Source organism: Rattus norvegicus, chromosome 9 (assembly GCF_021556685.1).
Source record: "Rattus norvegicus strain SHRSP/BbbUtx chromosome 9, alternate assembly SHRSP_T2T, whole genome shotgun sequence".
Taxonomy (NCBI): domain Eukaryota; kingdom Metazoa; phylum Chordata; class Mammalia; order Rodentia; family Muridae; genus Rattus; species Rattus norvegicus.
Genome location: NC_141542.1, coordinates 52,331,493 through 52,338,480, shown reverse-complemented (window position 1 = coordinate 52,338,480; position 6,988 = coordinate 52,331,493). Strand labels below are relative to the sequence as shown.

At 48.3% G+C, this 6,988-nt stretch overlaps 1 pseudogene; it reads left to right on the top strand.

Annotated features, from left to right (window-relative positions):
• Positions 1–6,119: 6,119 nt before the first annotated feature.
• Positions 6,120–6,577, top strand: Rps14-ps2 (ribosomal protein S14, pseudogene 2; annotated as a pseudogene).
• The last annotated feature ends 411 nt before the right edge of the window (positions 6,578–6,988 follow it).

The following is a 6,988-nucleotide window of genomic DNA, read 5'->3' as shown; positions in this document are numbered from 1 at the left end:
AGCAATGTTACAGATTCATTCCAGAGGCTAAGAGGCTACAGCAGAGTTCAGGAAGTTCCAGAAGCCTGAGCAGCAGGTGGGAAGTGACGTAACCAACTGGCTAGAAGTCTCTTGTGCATTGCTACAGTGTAGCTGCTGCAGTATCAGATGTTAGCCGTAGAGTCAAGCCTAGCTGTAAGGAGAAAGACAGACAGATGGCTGGATGGCAGTCTCAGATGAGCACATGGTAGATGGCAGATAGTACTGGAGTTAGCCATATCAACAGGAGGACTGAGCCAAGCTGAAGCCCTGGTACACATGGGAGTTCTCCTGTTGTTTGTCCTTGATGTACACCCAAGAGGTCACATGACAGGAGTAGAACCCCGCATCACCATCTTAGTACTGGATGTCCACCTCTTTATGGGATTCGGGTGGAGGCCCGCCCCTTGATGGGGCACACCCAGTAAGTTCCCCATCCTGGTTTCCCTGGTATGATTGTGGTACCCATACACCTTTTCAGTCCCAAGTCATCCTGATAAGTTTGTAGTGGGCAGCCTTTCTACTTCCAGGAATAAGTCATTTACCAGTCGTGTTGAGTGGTTGTCACTGGACAGATAGTGCCAAACACCAGTCCACTGAGATGCACATAAGCATACTGAGCGGTGTCATTGCTTAAATAGAGAGAGATGATGGATGGATGGATGGATGGATGGATGGATGGATGGATGCCGTCAGTTATCCTCAGAATGGAGTCAAAAGCTTCTTATAAAATGGAGTTGTTCTATGGGGTGGGGGGACAGTTTAATATAATATAGCACAAGTCAGGGCAAAGTACAGTCTCATTTGACATCCACCATCTTTCAGCTGAAGGAATGAGAAGGGGGTGCTGAGGAGCTGTGTGTGTGTGTGTCAGCCTCACTCCAAAAAATCAAACCTCAGGGGAGGGTATTGTTTGTGAACGTGTCAGTGTGCAAAGAATATATAAAACACCAGGTACAATTGCCCACACGATTGCTTTCCATGAAACTATCCTGAGCACCCCGAGAGTCTCAGGATACCATAAACAACTCCTAGCGCCTGCCCGGACCTCATGCCAGATCCTGCCAGAAGCCGAGGTTGGTTATGGTTTAGTTATTAGCCGTGCCGCTGCACCCAACTGCCATCAATAATAAAGACATCCCTAAGAGCCACGCAGCTCAGAGGCATCCACCGTGCCAGCTCTAACACCTGGAATACACAGCCACACTTCCTGCTCTTTTCCTGACCCAGAAATGAGAAGATTCACTGGGCTCCACTCGAGACCCCAGCCAGATTTACAAAAGCAGCAGTGATGTGGCTTAGAATGCTTCCCCAAATCAGGCGAATGCGAGCTGTCCGCACGAGCACATCCAGTCGGGGCATCTGAATGACCACAGCGCCCCTCACAGGTTCCATCGGGCTCAGTAGTCTCCCCAGCCCTAGGTCAGAACTCCAGCTGATGCAGAGACGCTGAGATGTTGGTCGCCTTCTACCCTGCCGGGTCTAATCATTACACTTGTTATTACGGTTTATTCCTTATTTTTAGTTCTACTCCAAAAAGGGCAGAACACTACTTGAGCCAGTCTGCAAACAAGAGTTAAATACTCAATAAATTGTTTAAAAAAAAAAAAAGGGAATGAGTGTGTCATAAAATGAATTCTAATAGGCTTCTTCTCTCCTAAAAGCAATTTAATGAAAGCAGTTGACTCTTCTGCTCCATTAATAATGTGCCCAATCACTTCTGCTTTTCAAGAAGTGACTCTGTAGCTGATATTACGGCAGGGCACAATTTTTTTCCATGCAATTAGCCGCACGCATTTGCTGACAGACTAATTTATGCACAAATGCTTTTTTAAAAAGCAGAGGCATCTTGCGTAGAATTGCGCTTCTTTCTAATCCATCTGCTGACAAGTTTCTGGGTTTCTCTGTCTCTTTGCTAACGACTCCCTCTGCCTAGTATGACCAGGCATGGGAGTCAAAATAATTCTGGAGTAAAATGAATTCTAAAGGGTAATTAAGGGCCCAGTGTCTGGCTCTGGAAGGATGTCTCCATCAGGTGTGATAAATTCAGAAATCAGCTTTTGCCTGCTGCTGAGCAGAACACGGAAGATCCCCAGTACCCAAGTAAAAATAAGCAGGGGTTGGGAGATGGGACAGAGACGGGGGATGGCTGTGTTCCTGGTGGTGCTCCTGTAATTATGACAGGCATGTTCATGGGGCCTACTGGCCTTCAGCCTAGCCTGCTCGGTGGCAATGAAAGATTGCTTCTCAAAAACTTCAGGGTAAACAGCATTTGAGGAAACACCCAAGTGTTTTCTCCAACCTCCACCTGCATGCACACATGTAGTGCACACAAGTGTATCTGTATAAACTCAATCATGTGCATACACAGGTACTTACACACACAAGAAAGAATGAAAGCATGATTTAAATTGCACCGCTGGATCTGCCAGTTTGTGAACCACACTCTGTACCTGGTCAGGCTGCCACGCACGTGCTGGACTGGTTTAAAGAAGCATACAACTGTAATGGTTCCAATTTAGCGCCCCTGTAGCCTTGGGTGCCCTCAAAAGAAGATGGCAGACCCCTGTTTGGTTCAAGCTGGGGCTCACCTGGGCAGGTAGCCTAGCGCTGGCACTGTATGGCTTTGAGAAATGCCCATTTCTGCTTGGTTAGATGCCTTCTTTTCAGCCACCTAACTGTTGTTTTCACTGTCCTCCCAGGTGCCCTCCCAGAACGGTCAAAACCCCAAGGTTGATCAATATGAACAAAAACTTTTCATAGTACAGGATCCTTAAAGGTCCACTGTCATCCGTTCCAAGTAAGATCCAGATGATCACAGGTGGCAGCCCCCAAGGCTGGCTTCTGCTTCCCAGTTTAGCACCTGGGCAGGACAGCACTCTAGCACGCTTGCCACGGGAGCCAGCCCCTTGGTTCTTACAGGTTCTGGGCCAACACTATGGCTTCTATCAGCCAAACCTGGCTGGGTGAGAAACCTCCAGCCCCTCTAGACTTTCTTTTTTTTTTTTTTTTTTTTTTTTTTTTGGTTCTTTTTTTTTCGGAGCTGGGGACCGAACCCAGGGCCTTGCGCTTCCTAGGTAAGCGCTCTACCACTGAGCTAAATCCCCAGCCCCCCCTCTAGACTTTCTTACAGGGAAGAAATTACAGTACACACCTTGGGGAGTAATTGCCCACCTCTAGGACTGACTTAATCTTTATTACCTGCATTATTTTACCATTTATGTTTTCTGGAACCACTGCTAAGGCTTTAAAACTTTCCAAAATTTCACTAGCATGGCATTTGGCTTCCTGCCCGCCCCCATCCCTCCTTCTCCCCTCCTTCTCCCCCCCTTCTCGGAATTCCAGCTCAACACAGATCTTGTCACGTTTTCTTTCCCATTCTCTCTCTCTCTCTCTCTCTCTCTCTCACACACACACACACACACACACACACACACACACACACACCCTTCCTTAATTGCTTCTGTACTTTACAAACTGAATTTACACACCAGATCTTCTCCTATCTCATAAAGAACATGTCCCACCTCGGGGCTCAATGTCTTAACTTTTCTGAAAATACAGTTCTATTTGGCCCAGAGATCTGAACGTCAAATACTGCTCCTTTCATACATACTTCTTTTAGAAACCTCTGCCTCTCCTCTGTTGTCTTCCAGTCCGTGATATACATGGGAACCTCAACAGTAACCAAATGCCCTTATTGGCTCCCACAAGCCAGTCCAGCAGAGACTGGCTTCCCTCCAGTTGTCTCAGTCTATACAGCCTTTGTCTTAAGTAGGAATAGGTAGCTACATTACTTAGTTTTTCTACCTCCATAACCCTAAAACTAATCCCAACCTCCCGTGTCCTCCAGTCTGCAGGCTATGACAGGATCTTTCAGTGCATATTTTTTTGGTGGTACACGCTTTACCAGCGCATCTCCAATCAAGCGGTAGCACTTGCAGATCAACCATTTCCTCCAGTGTATCGATCATTAGGCTGTGTTCATTCAGTTCCATCTCCAGCTCAGCTGCTTTGGATGCCAAGTCCCTCTGTCCCCATCGATGGCGATTAAAGCCAGCCCTGTTCGGCGGACACCACCCACTTCCCGGTGCCACTCCCACCGCCCTTCCCCACAGGACCGCTGCAGTCCGCCATCTTTGCCACCTGCAGGTTCTACGCCTCGTTGTGTACTTAAAAGTCTTTGTAAATTCAAGCCCCTCGGGTGCCGAGCATTCCCTGATTATCATAGTTTCTTTTATTGGACCATTGCTAAGGACTCATCTGCATGTCAAATCATGGATTCCCCTTCTGTTAAAGGTGGGGCCTGTGGGTTGTTCTCTATCGCTTCTACTGGGTTCTTTTCATACCCCAATTCTGCCCATGAGTTTCTGGGCTCCAGAAAGGGCTTTTCAACATACTCTAATCTGTTCTCTCTTCCTATCAGTCCCCTGGGCAAGCCAACACCTCCCTCCATCTCACCCTCTCTTTAATTTGTTTTCCCCCCCCCCTGTGAAAACCCGGAAGCTAAGGGGGAGGGCACCAGCTGAAGCCCCTCCCCCTTGTAGTCTGTCCCCTCCACCCGAAGGTTCCCTGTGAGCAGCCACCTCGGCCTAAGATGCATGACTTACCACACAGAACAGTATCCATGCAACTGCTACAGCAACTTGCTGCCGCTCCTGTCCCATGCATGCAACCTTTAGGGACAGCGATGGCTTTTCTTGTCTTTCAGCCGTTATCAGCACGTCATCAAGGAAGCACGCTGCTCCATACCACATAGATGATGGATGACATCCATACTGAGCTTCTCCAGTAGACTCTCAGCCTTCCAAAGGTTCACCCTTAGTCACACACAGCACCAGCAAGGAAGTTCACCATCTCATACAACATGGAGAAGCATGGCTACATCAAGGTTCCCCCTGCAGACAACCTGTCTGAGGGCCTACTGCAGGGCCAGTGTAACTACTCTTCTGCATCCTCTCTCTGGTCCCGCCATGTCCCTCCCTGTGCAGGTGCCAACTGTGTCGTGTGACTTTTCCTGGAGAGACGAGAGCAATTGTCTACTCACCACAGGTGCAGGACTTACCATAGAATAATTACAAGTGATCCCACCAAAGCTCAATTTGATAAACCAAGGACTTACTTATTCTGAGGAGTAAATGGATGCCTCGAAGGCAGCCACGTTGCATATGGCCTACCCCAGTGCGCATGCGCAAGAGCGAGCCGCATCCACGGAACTCTCTGCATAACCTGCAGGCAGCTCAGAAGGTCAAAAAGTCTCCTCGGGGGTTCAGAGTCTTTCGCCTATGCTGCTGTTCTTTCTTCTAGAACAAAGCCCAGGAGCTACAGGTTCTTGGGGAGGAGCCTGGTAAGTCTTTTAAGTTTTGAGAGACTTGAACCTTCCTCCAGGACAGAAAGTTTCAATTCAGAGGAGATGGCTGTACCACAGCCGTGTATCAGGTGCTGCCCGGAAATGGAAGCAGCTCAATCAGCATGCATGTTGGTCATTTTTATCTGAGGGGCCAATAAGGAAAGAAGATGGATCAAGCTGTCATTGGGTCACTAGGGACACGCTTGAGTCAGCTGACATAACAAGCCATTCTATGGCTGCCTGGTGTCCTTTCTGTGACAGCTCATGTGTGGTCCTGTCTCATTGCACAACACATATTCGGTGCACTTGTGTGCATTTACTAGGCCCACAGCCTAGCTGGAAGCCACAGGCAACAGACAGCATTGTTAGAGGAGATGCTGGTGCCAGCATGAGCCGGATGAAGGAGAGGAGGGAGGAAATAAGCCAATCGCAGCCATAAAGGGCTTTTCAGCACCATGTAGGCAAGAATATCCAGGTTCAGAAAGGCATTGCAGGATCTGGGGAGATAGTTCCATCAAAAAAATGTGCAAACACTAGGACCTGAGTTCAAATCCCCCCAGAATCAAAACAAACAAGCAAGCACTAAATGTGGCAGTGTGTTCCTGTCCTCTCTATGCTGAACAGGCAGAGACAGATAAATCTCCGGAGGCTTTCTGACCAGCCAGCCTAACTAAATTACTGAGCTCTGGGTTCAATAAGAGACCTTATCAAAGAAGTGACCCGTCTGCCTGCCCCTTCCATCTCTCTCTTCTCCGGTGGAGGAGTCTGGAGACGACGTTCAGAAATGGCACCTCACAAGGGGAAGGAAAAGAAGAACAGGTCATCAGCCTTGGACCTCAGGTGGCTGAAGGAGAGAATGTATTTGGTGTCTGCCACATTTTTGCATCCTTCAATGATACCTTTGTCCATGTTACCGATCTCTCTGGCAAGGAAACCATCTGCCATGTAACTGGTGGAATGAAGGTGAAGGCTGACCGAGAGGAGTCCTCTCCATATGCAGCCATGTTGGCTGCCCAGGATGTGGCCCAGAGGTGCAAGGAACTGGGCATCACTGCCCTGCATATCAAACTCCGGGCCACAGGAGGAAACAGGACCAAGACCCCTGGACCTGGAGCCGAGTCAGCCCTCAGAGCTCTTGTTCACTCTGGGATGAAGATTGGGCAGATTGAGGATGTCACCCCCATCCCCTCTGACAGCACTTGAAGGAAGGGTGGGTGGTCGTCGTGGTCGCCGTCTGTGAACAGGACTTCTCAAGTTATTTTATGTTAATAAATTGCTTTGTAAGCTAAGAGAGAGAGAGAGAGGGAGGGAGAGAGAGAGAGAGAGAGACAGACCTTATCAAAATAATTAACTAAGGTAGGGAGCAATCAAAGAAGAGACCTGATAGTAACCTCTCGCCTCCACATATATGTGTATACAGAGAGAGAGAAAGAGAGAGAGAGAGAGAGAGGGAGAGAGAGAGAGAGAGAGAGAGAGAGAGAGGAATAAAACAGAAGATCCATGTAATCTGAATAGAAAAGGAACTGATAAAACACAGGGGATTATGGGCAATTCCTTCTGCAACCTCTTGATCTCCATTGGCACTATACCCACTGTACAGATGCAGACACTGAGGCTTTG